The following is a 23,531-nucleotide window of genomic DNA, read 5'->3' as shown; positions in this document are numbered from 1 at the left end:
CTCAGCAGGAAGAGGATCTAGAGGCCTGGTGGGGGGCTTGAGGTCCTGGCCTGACCAAATACACGTAAGGCTCCACGCCACGTGATAGTTGGGGCCTGGCACAGAGGGCGCTCCCTCCGTGTCTGCTGAGTGGACGTGCTTGTATAGCACTCCACAGTGTGAGAAGTGCGGGCGCACCTTCTCCCCTTCAATCCTCATAACCACCATGCAGGGCAGGTGCTATTACACTTGAACCGCCAGGAAACTAAGGGGGGAGAGCAGGGGCCTGAACCCAGACCTTCTCATTCTCATTTCCCTAGTGATCTATGGAAAGGAAAGCTCCAGGCTGACCTGGTAGAAAGGGCACGGGCTGGCTGGCAGGGAGGAGACCGGGCTTCCGCGCCCAGAATGTTAGGCCAGAAAAGAACTCGGAGCCCTCGCTGGGGGATTTCAGTTCAGTGCTGACTCTGCTTTTTTTTGCAGTGGCTGCTGGGTCCCAAACGGAGCTGCTGAGGACCCCAGGGCTGCTCGATGGGGAAGTGGGCTGTGATTGATCTGTCATGTCTGCCACGGGCACAGAAAGAGCTGAGGGGACCAAGATGTCACCTATCTGCCTTATTTCCATTTCCTGGTTTACTTATTTTATACATAATAAAAGTTCATCAGAAAATCAATATATCTTAAGTTACACAGTGAGACAGTAGCAGGGCTGAAATTGGAATCCAGGACTTGACTACAAGTCTGGTAATTTCTTCACTATGTCGTACTGTCCTGGTCCCAATACTACTTGTAGCTCCGTAAATATGGATAAACGAGTCCCCCAGGACCCTGTTTCCTCACTCGCAGGCTAGGGGAGATGGTTCCTGTTTTACCTATCTTGCAGAATTACTGACAAAACAAATGCCAGGATCCCCAGACTCGAAGCTCCGGGCCCCTGTTCCTGCTCCCGCACCGCGAGGCTCTCGGTAGGTGTGCCCACACCGACAGGCATCAACAGCCCCAAACCTCAGGGCGGTAAGCACGAGTGAGTGGTCCACGGCCCGAGGTTCTGCCCCCGCTGCGTCTGCTCCACGCCTGCTGGCTTCTCTCCACAGCCCACGTGCAGGAGCTCAGAAGACTCACAAGGGGAGCAAATCAAGGCTGACAGCTGCAGCAGGGGCCAGACCCCTGAGGCAGGTGACCTCGGGCAGGCCGCAGAGGAGAGCCTGTGGCTGCGGTCCCCCTGTGCCCCTCTGCCCCTCTGGCCTGCTCTCCAGGGAGGCGTCCCACACCTAGTCGGTGGCCTCCCACCTCCTCAGAAAAGAGGATGATTGATGGCAGGGGGCCGGGGGTGGGGGAGGCTGGGTGTCCCAGGTCTCCAGGCAGCAAGTCCTGTCTGCCTCCTACGGGGGCCCTCCTCAGCCTCCTCAGCAGAGGCTCCACGTCCCAGCCCCCTAGCACCCTCTCCTCCTCCTCCTGACTCCCTCATCAGCCCTCCAGCCTGGCTGCCCATCCTCCGAGGCCCTGTCAGCCTCAGTGTCCCGAGAGCCAAGGGAAGAGAAGCCCCTTCCTGCCCCACCCTGTGCAAGAGCTGGCTCGGGGTGCCCGCCACATGGGGCCGCTGCATCCAGGTGCCGCTCCCCGTACAGGCACAGCTGCCACAGGAGGCCACGCGCCGGCCCGCGGGTGTTACAGTGGAGGTTTCTTACCTCTCCTAGCCTTACCCTCACGGGACTGCACGGCTTAAAGGAGCCAGCCCCAGGGCACTGATTCTAAGTGTTAAAATTTCCCTTGACCAGAATCCCAAAGAGCACCCAGGCACCTGTTCAGGGGGTCCATGACGTGCCCACCCATCCCATCAGTTTTATTTTTGGATGGTCTCCACTCATTAGAATATAAACTCCATGAGGGTGAGGATTTCTGTCTGTTTTGCTCATGACCGCATCCCCGTTGCCCACTGAGTGCCTGGCACACGGCAGGTCCTCAATACACATTTGCTGAATTGATTAATAATTGGTCTTGTTTCTAACCTTTGGGGCTTTTCAGAAGAGTCTAATCCTTTGTCTTCTATAGGGCAGCACCTTGCACAATTCAAGACGCTGTCACGCTCCCCCCCTAAGCACCCTACAGTCCCTTGAATGCTATCTGAAGAACACCCAGGCCCTCTTGCCCTTGGGGTATTCTCTCCACATGCTCCAAATCACGAAGCAGCCACAGGGGCCCCTGAACCTGCCCTGGCCAGCCCACGCTCGCATTTCACAGACGAGAACGTGGAGGCCCGTGAAGGTTCGCCAGTTCTGTTAGAAGGGGAGGCCTGCACTGGATTCAGGAGGTGGGCCAACTTCAGAAACAGCTGAGAGAAGTTCCGTGATGCAGAAGCCTCGTAGGTAATCCCAGACCAACATACGTCCCACCTTCCTGACGGTCCTCAGGAGTAGCAGAATTCCAAACCAGGTGTCTCCAAAGCCAAACCAGCCACCACTACGGCCTCATGTGCAATCAGACTGACTCTCCAATCAACAACCATTGTTGAGGCCAGTATATGCCATCGACCGCACTGAACCCTGGGGTACAGAGTCGGGAAGGAAAAGGTCTCTACACACTAGACACTTATGGTCTAGTGAAAACACCCAAGCTGATAAACAAATGGCCGTGGCGATCTAGAGCAGAGTTCAAAGGGACCAGAGAAGGAGGAGCCTCTAACTCACTCTCAGGGAAGTAGGGAAGGCTTCCTGGAGGAGGCAGCACACGGACATCAGGGCCACTCCTGTTATTCTTCCTACAGATGCTGTCAGTCAGGCCCTAGTGCCCCAGGAGGAAGACAATATGAGCAGCTTTACGAGGGTCCCCCCCATTGCCACAGTTTCCTCATCAGGGTCCAAGGTGGGCTGTCCCACCCTGGGGATGGAAGTAAGCGGTTGGACTCTTCCAGCACGTGGAGCCATGGTGGCGGCACCACTGGCCAGGGACCCCTGGGAGACAGGCTGTGGAGGGCCACGCAGGTGTGTGCGGGGCAGTGGAGGCAGGTTTCTGCAGACCCCACAGCAGGGCCGGGCTCCTTACGGCAGAAGACATCCTTCCTAGCAGTGGGCAGGACATTCCAGGAGCGGCACTGCTACCCACGCAGCCCACGACCGGCCCTTCACAGGTGCAGATCCCACAGCCACTGGTTCCTCCCCACACAAGCCACCACCTTCTGAGGTGCCCCGCCTGGAAGGACGAGGTCAGTGTGCTGGGAACACAGAAGACAGCACTCGGACGCACGCCCCAGCCCCAACTCCAGCTGCCTGGGGGCGTCTGCACGGACGGTGACAGCGAGTATGCAGACTGGCCTCCAGACATTGTTCAGGGCTAGAAACCTCGATTACAACTCTGGGAAGCCAGACGGCAGCATTACAGAGAGCAGCCCAGACAGCCCGGGTTTGCTCGACAGCACGAGAGGCCACAGGGCCTGGGGGTCACAGGCGCAGACTCTCGCCCATCACTGGCTTCACATCAGAGCTCTAAAGAGCCGGCAACTTGGCAGGCCACTTACTCTCTGTGTCCCCATTTCCTCGTCTGTAAGGGCCTGTAGGATGACAGTGGTTCACGGGGTTGTAGGGATCACAGAAGTTGAGACATGAAATATTGGGGAATGCCTAAGAGCTAGCTACTAACATGTCTAGAGGCAGGGACAGCGGCAAGGACTGCCGGAGTGCCAGGGAGGGCCTCCGGGGAGGTGCCCAGGTGTTTCTGCAGAAGGAGGGTGGCTTCTCCTGGGGAACTGCTCGGGCAAAGGCCCAGGGGCGTCATGGCGAGGGACGGCATGAGATCTGGTGAGGCTCTGGCTGAGGCACAAGGAGGGACTGGCGATGAGACGGGTCAGAGGCCCTGGTCTCCTGTGCAGGGAGGGTCGGGTTGGTATTACTTGGTAAGGAGTTTGAATTTTGTCTCAAAGGGCATTACAGTAGGAAGGGTGATGTGGTCAGGCTTCCACTCTGAGATGCCCACCGACAGTGACGCAGAGGACAGGGGACAGAGGGGAAGGGTGCATGGACATGGCGGGCAGGGAGGCTGCTGGGGGGGCCGTGGCAGTGATCCAGGTGTGAAAAGGTAAGGCCTGAACTAGGAGGTGGGTGGGAAGAGGGCAGACGGGGCTGAGGACTGTGAGGCCAGGTGACTGGCCGGGCAGATACTAAAACCGCACTCACATCAACAAGTGCGGAGCCCTCACCCTTCCCATCAGGCAGCCCTTGTCCAAGCCCAGCTAGCTATGGGCGCGTGGGGGCAGGGCGCGGGGCGGGGAACTGGATGCCCTCGGGACTGAAGGACAGAGGCTCCACGACCTGCTGACGTGACACAGTGAAAATGAAACCAGAGGGGATCGTATCACTGGGTAATGAGGAGGCGGCCAGAACAGCTGACAGAGGCAGCGAGGGATCCCCAGCCCCAAATTAGTGGGGCCCGGAACCACAGTCCCCAAGGGTAAGGGGTGGTGAGTGCCTCCTTCTAATTGGTCAGGAAATAGATACCAAAACTCAAATCACCTGATGGTCTGCCCAGTGCGTGCGTGCGTGTGAGTGTGTGTGTGCGCGTGTGTGTGTGTGTGTGAGTGTGTGCGCTTGTGCGGGAGGCGGGATTCGAGGGCTTCACAGATCCATTCATGCCCAGGCATCTGGATGGGAGGAGAGAGCTGTGAGTAAGGGCGGGTCTAGGAATGGGTCTGATCCGCCTTATGGGTGATCTGCATGTGGGTGTCACAGGAATGAAATCAACAGATGGCAATGCATTTGTAGGAAATGAAAGAGACAGATTTAAACCCCATCACAGGGACCCTTACGCTGCTTCAGTGCAAGGGAGGCATGTGAACATTAAATATTTCCCCAAGGATGAGCTCAGCTCCCAAAGGTGGGAGGCAGGGATGTGGAGGCGTGGCTGGCTGTCCTCACGGTGCAGCAGGAGGAGAGTGAGATGGGGCAGGCGGGGAGCTGAGAGGGGTCTCCATTATCCCTGGGCTGCTTTGACTTCTGACAGACAGGGAGTGGGTGGCTGTTTATCTCTCAACCTCCGCTATTTTCTTCAGTAACAAGGTGTAAACTAACTTCCCTCAGGGCAAAACCTTCAAGGGGAAGAAAGCATAGGCAAGGTCCAGAGCCCACAGGGAAGGCAGGACGTGCCACCCCCCATGGGAGAAGCCCCTCTCTGGTCCCCGTGCTGCCCCTCCCAGGGCTTCTCTGTGAATTCGTTCGTCTTTCTAAAACACACAGCAACCTTCTCTTCTAACCCGTGCCTGGAAGGGCGAAGTGCTGAATTTCTTTGAATAAGCCAGTGATGGGGTGGGCGTGGGGCGACCGCCTGCTAGCCTTGACCCTCATCTTAACAGTGCACATCAGACCTTGCAGTTGAGACTGAGCCAAGTGGCCGGGTGGCCGGATGCTCTCGAGTGGGGCTGAATCCACTTGAACCAAAGTGCAGGATGTACAAAAAGCTGAACCCTGGATACAGACGCGGTGCTGCCCACATCCTGTCAGCCTCCGACCCGCCTCTCCCCTCAAGGTCGTTCCCATCACATTCACCCTTCCCAGTCACAGGAGCCTCTGAGAAGGAACCAAAGCAAGATTTGATGTTTCAGTTGCGCTTTCACCCATCTCACTCCCCTGCCCAACCTGTCTGAGTGGCAAAAAAATCATTCCCGAGCGTCTCTGGCAGCCTGCCTTCCCGGGCATCCTGCAGGCTGGCACCAGACGCCACCACAGTACCACCACTTCGCCTGTGCTTTCAAAGGGAGAGAAGGCTTTTCAGCAGGCAAAGGGGGTGTGCGGAGGGCCTGCATCGTGCAGGACATTCACCCGCTGCGGGGTTTCTCGGAAGAGGGGCAGGGATGAGTCAGATGTCTCCCCAGATTCCCTTCCAGCTGCTTTATGACTGTAAGAGAAGAGGTCACAAAGCATGAGCTCAGCCAAGTCAGCAAAACGTCCAGTCTTGGATCTGCATTTGATCAAAGACAGTCACAAGTCAGACACATTTTTTTGGCACCAAATGGAGCCCATCTATGCAAGTTTTCCAAATACAAGGTGACTGACTTTTTCTTGGCTGGCTGAACATTAAGCCAGTAGGACGGCGACGTGGAAAAATAGCGGATGAGTCAGAAGATACTTTTTTAATCTTATGTCTGTGCCTTCTGGCCCTGGGCAAGTCATGTAACTTCTCTGGGTCTTGCTCTCTCCATTTGCAAAACAGAGACAGCACCTTCTCTGCCTTCCTCTCAAGGGCTGCTGGGAGGAGCAACAGAAAGGTCATGAGCGGGAGCACTTTGAGGTTTCTGTTACCAAGAAGAAGGGTGGTTATTATTACCATGGCGCGGAAGGCCCAGCATCGCCCCTGAGGAGCCCCCTGGGGTCTGCTTTGGGCCTTTAGCTCAGTGGGCTGACCTCTCAGGGTTACCGCCGCCGCCATTGCGTTGAAAGGCTTTTGACCTCAAGGGCCAATTTTACCTTCTCCGTTCAGAGTTTTACGGCCCCTGGGACCACAAAGCATTGCTTACTTAGGATCCTACGTCCCTTCTTCTACCCCTGATTAAACTTACTGGTTATTGGGTCAGGGGTGCACATTAAGCTGCTCCTCAAAAGCAGAAGGCAGGAGGCCACCAGGATGGTGAAGTGGGCAGGGCTGGGGGTGAGTCTCAGGGGACAACCCCATCGCCCTCTCGGCCCAGGGAAACAGTCCCCTGAGCATCAGTCACCACTGTCCTTGGCTCGCATACTGGGCGGAGCTCTCGGAGCTTCCTCTGCACGTCCTGCTCCTTCCTGAATGAATATTCAGTGCTCAGGCTCAGTTTACACCTTTGTGCGGTGACACAATCTCTCTTTGCAGAGCTCATCCCAGCCTGGCCCACGCTGGGAAGGCATCAGGGTTCCTAGAAATTCTGAGCTCACGACCTGATTCCCGGGCTTTGGGCCCTGGGTCTGCTCTCACCCGGCGGGGTGCAGGAGACACCAGATCTAGGAGGAGATGGCCGGAGCGAGCCTCGCCCCAGGACACGGCGTCAGGGAAGAACAAGGTGCAGTTCGGTAAGCGGAGCAATGGACACAGGACGGGAAATTTGCCCACGAGCAGGACAAGAAAGGCTGGCTGTGTGTGAGGGGAGAACGGCCAGAGGAGTCCTGGCGGGTGGGGAAGGTAACAGGTGACTTCTTTTCCTGGAAAGCTGAGGTTTTGGAAATACAAAGCAGGCACGATGCTGGGAATAATGGCGGGATGGGAACTGTGAGCAGGACGCATGGGAAATCCACTTGTGGCTGCTGCCCACTCGGGCCAGACCTTCCCCCGGGAACAGAGGCCCGAGGAAGCCCAAGCCAGCCTGCGAGGATGCTTCCGGGAACCAGCACGATTCCAGGAGGCTGGATGAAAGGCAACCGGTGGTGATCTTCAAATGATCTTTAGGAGAACCCGGTCTGCCTCCTCTGGGTGGGCCTCCCTGCCCACGAAGCCCTGGGGGGGCCAGCACCACGCCAAGCAACTCGGCCTCATGAACTGGCCGCCCCAGACGCAGGAAGGGCTCTTATATAATCATGGCGAGGTTTTCCTCATAGCATGAAAAATTCCCTAGCATAGTTCCTGGCACATACCAGGTAGTCAATAAATATTTGTCTGTTAAGCTATCTGTTCACACATTTGAAAAAATTTAGCAAAACTTATAGTGTCTATAATGCATCAGGCACTGTTGTAAGCAGTTTATAAATGTTAACTCATTTAATCTTTTGAACAACTTTACGAAGCAGGTACTATGAATCCTCCCGTGTATGGATGGAGGCGCAGAGGTAAAGAGAGGTCAGTCAAGCTGCCTGAAGTCACACAGCCGGTAAGTGATGGAGGCAAGATTTGAACATCTGCACATTTTAACACTACGTTGCTTCCAGTCAGAGAAATTAAGGGCAATGAATTTTCAGGGACTGGGGGCTCTGAACCTCATGCCCTTCTCCATCGTGCACCCTTTTACGGTTCATCCAGTGCTCGATCTTTAATGAAACAATGGTGCTGATCAATCTCCCAGTCTGCGGTCCTCCCACAAAGAAACCTCAGACAAATGCAAGGTAAGATGCGAGTGGTCTAGAAGCCGGCAACACAAAAGAACTGGAATCTTCGATAATGTGTTTCTGAAAGAGATTTTTTGGCTTACAGAAAAATCTTGAAATGTCTTTCATATTTTGGTAAGAGTGTTCCCAATAGTTTTGTTATCTGGGGTTCACGTTATTTGCTGTTCCCAGTATTCTCAAGCTCTCCTTGGAATCTGAGGTTAATTTTTCTTTCTTAGGTGAAGCTATAATATGCTAATAATGATGGTCAGAAGCACAGCTTTGGAGTCCTTTGAACCTGATGTCCAATTCTAGCACCATGAGTTTGGGCAAATGACATGATCTTTCAAGAGCTTCAGTTTCTTTATGTATGAAATGGAGATAATGTTAATTTAAGTGAGCTTTAAATGAGATGTCATTTGTGTAAAACACCTAGCCTCTCAGTGTTCATCCTGTGTCTATACTAGGTGACGTAGCCATGAATCAGGGATGGATGAGCTGGGTTAGAAGGGACTTACCTGAGAGTCAGGTGGGTGACCTACAGCTCAGACTTCTGAGGGGCATGAAAATGGACACAAGGGGCAAGACAATTCATTGTGTCACTTGAAGCCTGGGGGCCCAGCTGACAATGGAGGCCCAGGCCCTTTGCTCCCAATACGGGGCTAGGGCATTCCTGCAGACTTCAGTCCATCATAGAGTGTGTTTCTCATAGAAATAATAAGCTTTCATTAAAAAAAAAATTCACTGAATTGTTATAAAACACACAGACTTGTTTTATTTTTAAAAACCTTTGAGGGGTCTCAGCTGGTCTGCCACTGGCTCTGGTATGGCCTTAGACAACTCCCTTTACCTCTTTTTGTATCTTTTTTTTTTTTTTTTTTAACCTGTAAAATAAAGAAGTCAGCCTGGGAAACTCCAGTCTTTTCACCTTCTGAAGGTCTATCGCTGTTCCCCTTTCTGGATGGGCTACCCGAAGGCCGCGCCCCATCTGGAATCAGACGGCAGTGTGGCCGCTTCCTAACCACCTAACCCGCCAAATCACTCAAGCCTACTGAGCCTGGGCTTCTCCCTAGTTCCAGGGACCCCACGGCCTCTAAGCAGAGGGTGAGGCCCCACGGAGCAGGTTCATGATCGCATGTTTGTAAACCCTGAAGTTCCAGCCGAGCCTTTTACCTCTGGATTCTACCTTTATGTGCCCCCCACCGCCTTGAGAGCTCCACACCCCGAGCAGCCCGAAGCAGGGATCCCCCACCAGGCCCCACCTCTGGACAGAGTCAGCCTGCTGAGCACCAGGCCACGCCGGCCACGTGGGCCTTCTCAGGTGCCCCTGGTCACACCTTCCAAGAAGCAGCCAGCTGTGCCTCCCACCCTCCCTCCTCCTGTCGGTCCTTCTGCGACCATCTGGAAGAGGAGGAGGCCCAGAGGCTCACCACCTGCAGGAAACCAAATGCCAGGGCAAACTGAGCCTCAGGGGCAAGGCCCAGGAAACGTGGAGCCAACTCCGGAGGGCCTGATGCCACAGAGGGACCCTGCGGACAGCTAACAAGCAGGGCCTCGGGCTCCTCAGCGAAGCAGCTCCCTCCCCAGCAGCACATTCTGGCTTGTCCAGGAAGACTCAGGCCCCAGCGCGTGTACAGATGGGTGGCGCGTGCTGTGGTCATGCATCCTCCGAGACGCTCCATCCGCCGGGGCAGCGGGTGCCTCTGGCAGATGTGCCAGTGCACAGTGGGGCTCTCACCAGACCTCACAGTGCCCTGGCACCCTACCCATCCTCACGCTGGGGTGCTAGGACACCTTAGTTCTTTCTACCAAACCTTCCCTAGACAGACAGCTTGCTCCAAAAGACGCTCATTCGAATCCCAGAAAAAAATAGCAAGGGTTTACATTTGTCTACAGCTGAGTAACAGAAGAAGCAAGTGAGGAAATCATAATCTGGTAGAGTAGGTATCTCGGAAAACCCTTCATTACAGATTTCTTAACAAATCCATAGTTGAACTTACAAGATAAATCCCCAAGGGTCAAAAATGAAGAGGAAATCGAAAAACCAAGAGAGGTAAGCAGGCTCGGCCTCAAAACGTATAAAGGAAAAATGAGCTGCAAAAAGAGTCGTGAGCACACAGGCCTGGAGAGAAATTTCAACAGACCCTCTCAATAGCTGACGGCTCGAGCAGATTAAACTGGGCAAGAAGATAGCACATTCCTACGACACAGACGTCTAACAAGCTTGATCTTATGGACATGAAAAATACTAGATACACATTCGCTGAAAGCATGCAGAGAAGCCAGTCAGGCAAGTTCCCAGGCTGGATGGAGTGACCCAGAACGGGGTATTTGAATTTGTATGGAAGTTGATTTTTGCCTAGGGAGATGCATCTCAGTTCTGTCCTGGCTCACATGCATACCAAAATTTTGACAAATGGGGATGGCATCACAGGAAAAATGGAACACTTGAGACTGGAAAGGGCTCCAGGGAGAGTTGTATCAGCTCAAGAGTTCAGTGCTACCCTGTAAGGTCAGTGCGCTTGAACTCTGAGTAGTTAGCCCTTGACCTGTCCCTGTGAAGGCAGCCTGGCCATTCCACCACTTATTTCTCTCTGGCTACTCTGCTTCCATTACCCAGAGGAGTTTCTAATAGAATATATTTTAAATGTCTTTGTTCTTTTGGAATGGCATGAAAACATTCCAGCATGCTTTTCCTGTTTGTGGAAAATCAGAAATACCAAGACGAAATTCTAGATCCTAATTCTGATGCCAGACGTTTCAGGAAGCACTAGATGCTAAGGGGAATCTTATAAAACCAAAACCAAAGAAGCCTCTCCATGTGGAATTGGGGACTCCCTCTGAGAATGAAGACCTCAGCACACCTGTGTTCTGACCGGGGAGCATCCCACTCTTCTCAGCTCGGTGGTAGGAGTCTGTCCAGTTGTAGGATTACTGGCCTATGACTTCTGAGTCCTGAGTCCAGAGCTGTTGATACAAACTATGGCCTAGTGCGCGCAGGAGAGCCCCCCTTTCTCCCCAAGTGTTTACAATCAATCCCCAGCGGGGACCACGCCCAAGCATTTCTGCTTCAAGGGCAGGACCTGCACAACCATTCAGCTAAAGAGAATTGGCTGCTGAATGAAAAAGTAACTGCACAGATCCTAAGGTTAAAGGTTGACAGATAGGGTTTCCATGAAGCCTTTTATCACGCGGGCAAATGCCACGTCTTCCCTTCCATTGCATGTTGCGGACCCGGTAGTTCCTCCAGGCGTGAGCGGCCCTTTGGTGCCCGACCTGCACAATGACCCTTCCAGCCAGCCTTCCTCCAGGTCCAACTCTGCTTACACAACACGCCATCTCTGAAAGCCTTGGTAATGGTGATTAAGCAACCCCACAGGTACCCGGATGGTCTGGATTCTCTGTGGGATTCGGGTTCTGAAAAGGCGTGTGAGAGAAGCCGAGGCATTGGCCAGCACAGGAGGACACCCACCTTGGCCACAGGGGGGCCACTTCGGGGTTCCGAGGGCAGAACACCATGTTCTTAAGCTTTCGTACCCCTTCTCTGGCACAGACTTACTGTGAGTGGACTCCCCCGAATGCCCGTTGACTCCGTCCGCCTTGCCCCTGCCCCACCCCTCAGGGGAGGCCCTGTTGTCTGGTCTCATCCGTTTCGGCTTCCTCACCAGCCCTCCAGAACTGTAGTTTAGCCCCCTGAAGTCACAAACAATTTTCTTTATAAATGTCACCCACAGGTTTGAGGACCCACCAGAGGCCCAGCGTGGGTCAGAGGGACGAGGGGGATGGAGGGGCTCGTGGGCTCCCGGGGCGAGGACGGGCTCCTCTTCTGGCTGGGGCCCCCCTGCACCTGTTTCCCCCACCTCAGAGGACCCAGGAGGAGAGAGGCCGGGCCTTGAAGGTGGCAGCTTGAGAGAAGCACAGGCCAGAATCCCGGTGGGGGGCTCAGGAGGCAGTGGGGCTGCCCAGGCAGGCCCAGGGGGCCCCGAGAGTCACAGGACTGGAAGGGGCCATGCCAGGCGGATGGGACGACAGTGAGGGGCCTGAGCAGGCGGGGAGACCTGAAGGGGCCCCCCTCCTCCAGGGAGGGTCAGAGGTAGGTCCCCAGGGTAGGTTTGAGAGGGACGGCCAGGCTGGAACAGGCCCATGCAAGAGGACAGGCCATCCGGCACGGCCTGGATGTCAGAGTCCCCTGCAGGAGAGGCGGCCTGGAGTCGGCCCAACGGGCAGCAGCAACAGGCTGCTCGGAGGCACACGCGCGGGCCCCCTGCCGGCCTTCCTCTGCACCCCCTAAGACCCCAATGGGGCCAAAGCTGTGTGACAGCTTCAGCCTGCTCAGTCGGCTCCTCCCCTCCTCCTTGACAGCAAAGAGGGCACAGCACAGTTAGATCACATCCCGGGCTAAGTGCCTCAGCAAAAACCACGGAAACCCAACGAGAAGCCACAACAGAAACAGAACCTCCAGGCTGCTGGGACATCCCTCCCAGACTCCCCATCTGTCCCTCTCTGCAGGGGCCTCCAGCTGAGCCCTGCTGTCAGGAGGGCCCCTGGCCCCTTCACCATCCGCCCTCTTTGACACCACGTGGGTCTTGTTTCCCTGGCCATACAGCTGCCCTGCCTGCCTGTGGGCAGGGGGTGAGGCCCTGAACGGCACAGCATCTGGGCCGGGCGCTGCTGGCTTGCTGGGCACCCAGGCTGAATCTCAATCGCCCCATACGCCCCACCTCCCTTGGGCCACCAAGGTCCCCTCTCCTGCCAACTGTCAGGTTGTCTCTGGGGAGACCCTGTCCTTTCTTGCTGCTCATCCCTGCCTGCAGACACTGGGAATGGGCTGGTCTCCCTGCTCCTGGCAACCGAGGGGCGCCCCTTGGAGATCTGATCTCTCTGAGCTGCTGAGGGCCAGGTCCTCCTCTACCCCAGGCTGCTCCCCTTCGGAGCGGGTGGCCGCCTCCGCCCAGGCTCTGGGACTCCCAGCAAACAGGAGGTGGTGACCCCTGGTTACCGGCTTGCAGACCAGGGGTGCTCCCTGCCTTGCCCCACGGAGTGAGCCACCTGCTTCCCACCAGGCCTGGTGAGGCCCAGGGTGAAGAGCACAGGGGGTGGCGTTAGGTGGGCCTGGTTCTCCTGCTCACTAGCTGCGTCACTGCCCATCTCTGGGCTTCCGAGTCCCCGTGCGTAACGTGAGTGGGCGCTGGATGACCCCCCGAGCGGCCCTGACAGCCCGCCAGGCTAGGATGAGCCTGCCGACTGACCACTGGCTTCTCTACTCTTCAGCTGGGACTCTGCCATGACTGGGAGCTACAGGGGCAAAGAATGCTGACTCGGGTGCCGAGAGGGCCCTTGGGTCCCACCCCAAGACCCTGGTCTCATTCACATCACGTCCTGACCGACGGCGCAGACCATCTGGGAGGGGAGCAGGCGGCCTTTTTCCAATTTGATTCCAACCCTTTGTTTCCTCAAGGACACACATGGGCACTCAGCTCCCTGTCACACCAAAACCCTTCAGCTGGGTGGAGTGACAGGGATGCCAGCTGGGTGATGCCAGGCAAGGAGCCCGGCCTGAGGCCCCTGCCTCATCCTCACGGGGGGGACGTCCTGGCGCCTCCTTCACAGACCTTCACAGGTAAGTGTCCCACAAATGGTGGTGATTGGCAAGCTGAGCAAGTTGCTTACGGCCTCCTGGGGAGACAGACAATAAGCAAATACCCAGCCCTTCCTTAAAGGGTACCCGCTTCCCAGCCGAAGACAGGCTCCCTGGCCCCCAAGGCCAAGGAGGACTCTTCAGTAGGAATTTGGGTTTGGTTTCTTGGCATAAATCCCTTCTCTTTCTTGAAAAACGTGACGGTTGTTCATGGATGTTTGAAACAGATTCTCAGTATTTGAGTCATTTAAAAAACCCTGGTCCTGTGTTGAGTTCCCCAGGCTCGGGTGTGGCAGCTGCCGTTCTGAAACGGAGGCTCCGCGGGGGCTCCTGGGAGGAGGACTGAGACAGGGACACCCTGCCCTCAGAGTGAGCCTGTCTGAGCCCCCTCAGCCTCCGTCCTGCCTACCCAGGTCCCCGGCCCCTGCCCCTGCCCCTGACGTCTAGGGCAAAGCAACATCTCATTCGCCCATTTCTGGCAGCTCCCAGCCTTGTGAAAGCCTGCCTGCCACTGCTCACGCCCAGGGGGCCTGACCTCATGGCCTGCTGCCCCTTCTGGGCACTGTAGGGCCTGCCCACTGAGGATGCTCATTTATCGATTCCCATTAGCTGGACCTTGGACCACCTCTGAGCTCCTGGCCTGACACAGGCCCATAAGCCAGCTTGGAAAGGTCAGTCCCCAAGACAGCGAGCAGCTGGGCACTTTCTGGGGCAGGCCCATCATGGAACCTCACTGAGGAGCCATCAGAGACCAGGGTCTTATTTATTTGGTTTTAATCTGACATCCTGAAGATTTTTCTTTGCTTTTGTTGAATACACTGTGATGTTCCTATAAACCCCCTCTTGTCTGCAGAGGCCAAAGATGATGCCCCAAAAGTGCCCATGTGCCGCCTGACCCAGAGGTGCTCCATGTACAAGGCTCTGAGGAGGCCCTCTCTCACCCCCCAGCTCCTGTGCCAGGCTGGCTGACCACATGCACTTGGCGCAGGAGGCCACTGGGACAGGAGTTGGGGGGTCTGGGGACCAGGCCTGAGGCTACCAGCCCCTGCCAGGGTGATCTTGAGCAGGCTATTTAACCTCTTTGGGCCTCCACTTGCTTATCTAAAATGGGAATAATGGTTGCCCTAAATATGTTCCAGATATTGTCAAGTTAATTATGTGAGGTCTCCTTATAAAGAAACCAAACCATGAAAGGGACTTGGAAAGAATAGAGTATATTAAAAATAGTTTGGGACAGAAATGATGCTGGTCTCATTTACAGCTGGTCTCACCCAGGCTGTAAAAGTCATGACCTTCCTGAGCACAATTACATGCTCTAGTTTGGCCCCGCCCCTGAGTCCCTGGCTCCACACTCGGCTGTCACCTCCCGAGAGCCTGGGGCTGGGGCACACAGTCCCTACGGTGCATGGCTGAGCTTCAGGCTTCCTCCCCAGGAACTGGAAGCACTGGGGTCCTGGACGCTCCTGGAGTCAGTCAGGGAGGTGACTTCTGGGTGGGATGAACAACAGCCACCATCTTCCTGTGCACACGTGGAAAATGACCCTGGCTCCCTGGCTCCCCAGCACAAAGCAAGCCTCTCTCCTCCCTGCCGGCTCTGAGTGGGGCTGTGGTCGAACGGTGGCTGACAAGTCTGGGAACTCTGTTGAGGGTCCAAGTGCTTCTCTGCCCAGGGAAGCCGCAAGGCCACACACATGACCTTCCTGCTTCTTGAGGCTGATCCATAGTCACTGTCCAGCAGTAACGGTCATGCCCGTGATGATAAAAACAGCATGTGCGGAGCACGTTACAGTTTGGGGAACCTCTACGGTCTCATCTCACTTGATTCCTGACCCAGTGAGAAGACAGGACAGCCCTTCTATTGCCCATGTGGCTGTGCGCAGACTCAACACTGAGTTGTTAAGGGACCTGCCAAAGGTCACACAGCTGGCAAGCAATCCCAGTCTTCTAACTCGAACGCCCGTCATGCTGGGGAGCCGGTTCAGTGAACAGTGCCAACTGCCTGGTATCCTGGGACCCAGCGAAGAAGCAGGGGCCCCATGATGTCAGGACGGCCTGTGGGGGCCTTGGGAGAAGAAGGAGCCTCAGTGCAAGAATTCCTGGGAGCTGGGGCAGGGTAAGGGGGGCGGGCCCAAGAGCTGGGCAGAGCCCGCGTCCCTCCCACTACCAGCAAGGCGTCCTCTTCTCCTAACTGTCCGTCCAAACAGCAACCATCTGGAGGGTCTGAGGGACACATGGCTTCCCAAGTCTAGCTACTGAGTGGTCAGGGTAACTGTGTGGGGCTGCCCTGGTGGAGGGGGCGTGGGGCTGAACCTGCAGCCGACTGGCCAGCAGGGTCCCTGAAGTGGAGCTGTCCGGGGAGCCTGCCCCAGCCCATCCCCATACCTCTCCCTGTGAGTCACCTCGCATCAGTGGTCGCATCGAGAGAGGAAATACACAAACCAGGACAAACAGCACTTCTAGGCCCAGTTTGGAAAGGAACAGAAAACTCCAGAGGAACAGTGACATTTTGCAGAGGAGCTCAGAATGCCTCCCATAGGGGTCATGGCTTCACTCCTGCTGGGCGCTGCCCGTGGTCCTGCGCTGCACACAGACCCCCTCACCCTGGGATCTCCACCCGGCAACGTGGGGGAAGCGCCCAGCACAGACCTCTGATTTTCCCCCACCCTGAAGGTCCTCCTGTGAACGGGGGCACAGTGCACCCCCCCTGGGCTAAAACCCAGCACAGCAACTCCAAAACGCCTCATTGATTGGACTCGTACAAACAGGGGGTGACCTGCCCCATGGTGGCCTCTGGGGGCAACTCCTGCTGTGAGCTTCTCTGCTGCTGGCGTGGGGGCTCCAAGCCCTCCCAGGCACCCCTGGCCCAGGGCGGGCCCTGGCCCTGTGACTCTCACCAGAAGGATCATGTGATTCCTTCTCACAATAGCCAGTTTATGTAGTATGGCCACTTCTTGGGGCCTGTTTAATGTCGGCACAACAGGAATCGTGCCCCTCTCCCGTGTGTGACCACTTTTCTTATCAGTGGCGGCTCCACTGGCTGGTGAGCACGGAGCTGCTGCGGCTCTGGGGGCCTGTGATCTCCTCTGGGGCCGCTGGGGAAGGAGGCCCCCTGGGCAGCCATGACACTGGGTTCCCGGCGCTGACCTGTGCCCCCGCCGGCCGGGCCAAGCCACGACAGAGTACAGGCAGGCAGGGCGCGGGTCAGAAGACGTCCCAGCTCCGCCTCTTACTAGATACCCAGTCCCCCGCGTGCTGTCTGCTCTCCTGGGGCCTCGGTTTCCTCGTCAGTAAGGTAGTGTGATATAGTGAGTCATAAGAAATACACATTTGGTCATTCGGATGACCAACTACATATTTCCCAGGTATATTTGGTCTTTATCCACAGTTCCTGAAAACACTGCTGTCTTAAAAGTGAAATGGGTGTTTTATCATGTTAATGACAGACTTTTTGGTCCCCACCCAAGGGCCAGGGCTGGAGCTTGGATTGGCCAATGGCCAATAATTTAGTCAATCATGACTGTGCAGTGAAGTGCTCACAAAACCCCTGAGAAGAGCGTATGGCTCTCTCGGATCCTGCTTCACCGTCAGCGAGCTTCTCTGCTCCGGGAGCCAGACGCCTCCCCGTGCCCCGTGTCCTCCTCGAGGACAGAAGCTCCTTTATTCAGCACCTTATCCTATATGTCTCTTCCTCTGTCTGTTAACTTGTATCCTTCATGATATCCTTTATTAAACTGGTAAACTAAGTGTTTTCCTGAGTTCTGTGAGCCACTCTAACAAATTAATCGAACCTAAGGGGGAGGTTGTGGGAACCTCCCATGTGCAGCCGGTAGGTCAGAAGCACAGGGAACTGCCCGGGGCTTGTGACCGGTGTGTCTGGAGTCAGGGGTGGAGGGCAGTCGTGTAGGAAGGAGCCCTCAACCTGGGAATCTGGTGCTGCCTCTGGGCAGATGGCATCAGGATTGAGTTCTCAGACACTCTGCTGGTGTTGGAGAATTGCTTGGTGTTAGTATGGGAAGATCCCTCCCACATACCTAACACCCATTGGAATCGGGTCTGGGAAGCGGAATGGGGTTACACTGCTATTACTGTTACATACGAAAGAACACATACCAGGTAGGCATCCAGCTCACGGCTGAGGGAAGGGCCAGGCAGGAGAGCATGCTATCCACGTCAGAGGGAAAGGGGATAGCCGGGCTCCCAGACCGTATTCTGCATTTCCTTACCAGTTGCCAGCCTTCTTTCCTAACCTGGAACGCGAAGCACCTGCCTCTGTGGCCATGTGGAAGGTCAGACACCCTACAGTCGACACACTCCCAGCCGCTGTGTCTGCTTTCCCGGTCCCACCTGCGCCCATGCAGCCATCTTTCAGCATCCCAGGCATCTTTAACTCCCCTTTTCTTTCTCCCCTTCCAACTCATGGGCCCTTCATTGGTCTCTTCCCCGCTCCTCCCACCCCTCCAACTCTGAGCTGCTCTTTATCTCCAGTGAGCTCAATGCTTCCTGGTAAGACCAGCTAATCCTCTGCTGCTCCTCTCTGGCCGAGACAGAGAAGATTAGAGGCAAAGGGCCAGGCCATCTCCCCTTCAAGGGCACATAGGCCTCTAACAAGGGGACTGCACCCTGCTCTGCCATCTGACGCTGCAGGTGGGGGTCCCCCATGTTTCTGGTGAAGGGTATTGATGGGAATGGGGGGTGGGTATGGGGGCAAGTGGTCTGGAGGCTCATCAGGCCCCCCTGGGCAGATGGGCTGGGCTGGCCCTCCCGGAGCAAAATGCCCAGAGGAGGCACCTCTGGGGCCAGTGAGGGCCACACCCAAAGCCGTGCTAGACAGGCATGTGCAGCTGTGCACAAGAAGGGGAGCATTAGCTCTGGGGGCCTGACACTCCCGGGCAAGGTGTTTAAGCAATGGTTAGGGCCGTTACCTGCACAGACCAGGGATTGAGGTCCCGAGTAAGTGACGCAGGTGGAACAGCACCTCAGGGTTTCTATGTCACGCCTGCCTGGGTAGATTAAATGACCTGAGAGTTGGGCTTCAGTGTTTGCAAACACCACTCCTGGTGCGCAGGACACCGCAGGGAGGCAGGGGAAGTAACAAAACACAAAACAAGCCGTGCGTTCTGGTGGGGGATGCAGAACACAACGAGCCAAGCACAGCGGAGTGAAACTCTTCCCGTGCTCAGTGACGGCCACAGTGTCTAGAGCTCAAGGCTTGCCTGGGGTTTAGTGTGGAAAGCTGATGTGAAGAGGCGGGATTTGCTGAAGACGACAAAGACTATTTGAGGTCAGAAAAACAGCTCATTTATTTATTTTTATTAAATGTTTATTGAACATCTACCATGGACGAAGCACTGTTCATAGGGAATAAAACGGATGCAACACCTGCCTTTGTGGAGTTTACACTCTAGTGGGTGGGCCACAGGTGAAATAAACATAGTTCCATTCTTACTAACTGGGACAAAAGATGCTTTATCACCATCCAAGGAGAACAGAACCCTATTTTAAACAGTAAAATCAGAGCTGGCCTTTCTGAGGGTGCAGCGTGATTGAGGAGCAGGGAACTGCGAGGGAACCGTAGGCGAGGAGGGCACTTCAGACAGAGCTGCACGTGGAAAAGTTCTGACCCGGGATGAAGCCGGTTCCTTTGAAGAAGCAGAAGAAGGCTGACATGGCTTCAGAACAGAAATTCAGCGCAGGGAGAGGCCTTCAAATTTTACCCCAATTGCAATAGAAAGTCATTCCACGGTTTAAGCAGGTAAGTGATAGTATTTATGCTTTTAAAATATCACTCCGGCTACTGTGTGCAGAAGAGACCAGAGGGAGGGCAAGAATGGAGGAGGCAGGTTTGGTCAGGAATCCTCTGCTGGAGCAGGCGACAGTGGGCGGTGACATGTCCTGAGATGGGTGGGTGGACACAGGGCAGCGGCAGGATTGCAGAGCTATCCTGAGTCGGGATCGGTAGGATCTGATGATGGACTGGATGTGGGGGGAAATGTCCGCGATGACACAGAGATGTCTCATCTTGAGCAACTCAGGAGCTGGAGGTGTTTTTACTAAGATGGGCAGAAGATGTAATGGCGATCAGGAGCTCAGATTTGGATGCATTAGGCTTTGCCGTCTTTCAGACAGCCACGGGGAAATGCAGACACAACCCCCTAAAGGGCAGGTGACTATGCATCCCAGAGAGCAGCTGCACGGCTGGGCTGGAAGCAGTGACCCAGGGAGAGTGCAGCACGCAGAGTGTCCTGATGAACGGGGTGTGGAGGTAAGACAGTGGAACACCTCAAAAAATAGCATGAAAGCTAAAAGATGGGGGTGACTCAAGGCAGAGGAAGCTGTCAACTGCATGAAATAGTGCTGAAAAGGTGAGTCTCTCTCCAAAGTGCCTACTGGATTGGCCAACGTGGGAATCACAGACAGACGGAGCAAGAACAGTTCTGGAATAAACAGTAGCCAGGACTTGGACCGAACTGAATAGGTAACAGAGTCAGACCCTCAATAATGCTGGTGCTGAGGGAGTAGAGGCAGGTAGGAGCTGTCCTTTGAAGGACAGGAGTGAGCTCTGACCTCCTAACATTTCACCCAGGCCAAGGTCCTCCAGGTTGGCAGTGGAGACGGCTCCACACCAGCGGCCCTGGGCTGACCAGAGGGTTCCTTTATGCCCCTAGAAGGCAATGCACGTGAGCTCAGAGAGCGGGAAGGGCCTTTGGGTAGCCACTGCCACGCTCCCCTGACCGTGGATGCACCTCATCCACCCTTGACACATGGACTCCATCCTTGTTCAGCCCCCTCAGGAGCCCTCCTGGGTATTACACTGGAGCATTCGGAACCGTTCCATCATGAGGGTCTTATGCCTCTCCTGAAAAGCTCCTGCGTGCCCGGGGGGCATGAAGAAGGACTGCAGAGCTCCGACAGACTGTCTCGGTAAGAAGACCTGACCCCACCCTCCTCTTTTCCAGATCAGATTGTCCTAGGCCTTCTCCGCCAGACCTCACCACCTAGTGTTCTACTTAAGGGAGCCTACGTTCGCCCCTCAGGACACCTTTGGGCTCCCTATGCTGTCCTTCCCCTTTAGGATTGGTCTCTCCTTGCCTAGCTGAGTCGTACCCATTCCTCGAGCCCAGGTTCAGTCCCCACCCCTCCCCCCAGCATGTCTCCTACAGTCCCTGGGGGCTCTGGCTTTCTCTGCATGTGTCCCTGCCTCCTACACCGAGGAACAGTGAAGCTGCCTGCTTAGTCCCTTGTTTTCTTTGCTGGTGCCTGTATATTGGAGGCATTTGGTCAATATTTGTTTATTAACGGGTTGACTGAGAAAAGCCAGCGTCCCATCCTCCCTGGAGGATGGGCTTACAGAAGGGCTGCATTCACAGGCCTCACAGGGCTAAATGAAAAATAAATCCATGCCACAATTACTCACCAACCCGGTTTCTACAGAAGGCTTTGAGGAAGTCCCAGGTCACTTGAGTTCATGTTCACATTAAGCCCGGCCACAATGATCATCTACTACTCCAAATGCTCTTTCGGAAGCCTACCCTTTCTCAGGACTGTGGAAACCACAGAAGCTCATGTTTTCTTTGAAGCCGGTAGACAGAGGCTTTTTGCCATTTTAAGTGGTGGATTTCTTCTGGCATGGTCACTTTTACAATGTGGAAAAGGCTGCTGTCTAACCTACACATCATCGTATCAGGCCTTATGTAACAAGGGCACTGCACAGGGGTGAAAACGCGGCTTGGCATGGTGTTCTGCCCTCCCGGCGCTGGCTAAAGTGGACATAGTAACTAACAGACTGCAGCGGCTTTCGTGCAATGAGTTCCCACGAAAAAGTTTATAATCCCATGAAAAAGCGAGCAGGGCATACACATTTTGTGGAAATTGGTTCAACCAAATCTGGGCTCCAAAGTGGCCTTAAACACACACTATTACAACCATGAACACCGGTAGTTCTGGACAGATCTACAATAACATACTTCCTGATTTCCTGGGGACTGCTTTTGTTCCCATCCATCAACAATATGGACATCAAGGATCTTAAAATCCTGGCAGTGGCAGCTTCAAAGCAAAACTTCTCTCTAAACCCCAAAGGCAAGAATTCAGCAAGGAATGGTGAGGGAATACGTGTCCCACAGAGCCAGTACCGATTCAATGGAAGTTGCTTCCATTGTGGATACATAACCTCCCATAGATTCAAGGAAATTCATGCCTGCTTATATCTCAACATGGCTTTTTCTGAGGTAGAATATATTTTTTCAAATGGGAAGAATTATTTATTTGCTTTTGATCTACTAATTTACAAGAGATGTGAGGTAACGGCCATGGCTGTGCAGTCTCGGGAAAAGTAGGGCTGTTCCTTCTCAGTCCCTCCTGGCTGCCTCTACAGGCCAGGCAGCAATGACCACCCCTACCCCCGGCCCCCCGGCCCCAACAGGATGCACACAGCCATAAGGGGCAGGCCAGGGAGACAAAGGGGAGGGCCTTTGCCCAGTCTGTGACTTTCTCCAACTTTGTTGGAAATAATGGGTTTCTAAAAAAAAAAAAAAAACCACAGCATTTGAGAGACACATGAGTTCAGATATAACCATTGTTTGGAGGGTGTGTCTGTTTTTAAATCGCATGATTCACCCAAAATAATATGTCCCCTGTTTCTCACATCCAGCTGCCTTCCAGAACAAGAACCCCGCGTATAAGGCATAAAGGAAACTGCACTCTCCCAGCGTTCTCAAGGACTGACCTTTCTCCAGCATCCAGTGAGCTGTCATGCTTAGAGAGAGAAGTTCAGACTCCTGGGGGAGGAGAGGGATGCAAATGACCTGTCTAAACTCTTTTTAGCACCTGTGCCTAGTGCTAACTTACATGCTCTCAGGGTGCAACCAGAAGCCTGCAAACTGCTGTTAAAAACAAAACAAACCTTTAACAGAACTCGCCCACCCCATAGTCATATTCAATAGCTGAACCTTGATAGCGCTAGAGTTTTCAATTAATGAATGAAATGAGGCTGCATTTCCAGAACAGGGATTCCCTGGGGGCTGCAGGCTAATTGGGGTGCTCTAGACCTACATTGCAAAACAGGTAGAATGCAGGCCCCAAACCTTTCAGCTACTGTAGTTGCCAACTGCTCAGGATCAACTTCTGAAAGGTGGTGGGCAGAGCATTGCGAAAACAGAAAATTTCACAGCGCAGCCTGAGACTCCGGGGCAGGCGGTGGGCTCCTGGCGGCCCGGGTCGCCGCGGTCCCGGGTCCCCCGCAGCCGCGCAGCCAGGCGCGCGCCGAGCGGCGCTGCTGAAGGAAGTTGGAGAGCTCCCAGCTCTCCTGCAGGACGTGGTGGGCGCCGGGGACTCCCTTCCAGCGCCGCAATTGATAAAGTTTGGAGTAAGACCCCAGACATTTAAACAAGAGACCCATGCTTTCCTTGAGCATAAGACACCCAGCGCGCCCCGGTCCCCGCCGCCGCGGAGCTCGTGCGGTCCGAAGCGCTCCGGGCCGTAGCGGGGGCTCGGCGGGACTTGAGGATCCGCATGGAAACGCCTGCGGGCTTCCTGGCCAGGAGCACCGGACTCGACTTCTACAGTCAAGGGAACTAGAGCAGACCCGCCAAGTCCCGCTCGGGCGCCCGGGACCCCCTCCAAGTCCACTCGGGTTTCTCCAGGGGACGCGCGGCACTGCCCACGCGCCCCCGACACTCCTCTCCTCTCGCCACAGGTCCCCCAAACTCTGCCGGAAGCCCCACAAAGCACAGACAGCGCCCCGAAACTCCCCGGGCCCTCGCCAGCCGCTCCCATCCCCGTCTCGCGAACCGTCCCTGGCGCGTTCTTCCCGCCGGCACGGTTCCCTTCGCGTCTATGGGGAGCCAGAGGCGAACCACGAGAAGACGCCCCCGCGAGGAGCC

The 23,531-nt window shown here is 55.2% G+C and overlaps 1 protein-coding gene across 1 annotated transcript in view; it reads right to left on the bottom strand.

Annotated features, from left to right (window-relative positions):
- FAM78B (family with sequence similarity 78 member B) overlaps positions 1-23,531 on the bottom strand; it is a 76,182-nt gene that overhangs the window by 52,191 nt on the left and 460 nt on the right. The gene's annotated exons all lie outside the window — the stretch shown is intronic.

This window comes from Manis pentadactyla, chromosome 19 (assembly GCF_030020395.1).
Source record: "Manis pentadactyla isolate mManPen7 chromosome 19, mManPen7.hap1, whole genome shotgun sequence".
NCBI classification, from domain to species: Eukaryota; Metazoa; Chordata; class Mammalia; order Pholidota; family Manidae; genus Manis; species Manis pentadactyla.
This window is presented reverse-complemented; position numbering and strand designations above follow the sequence as displayed.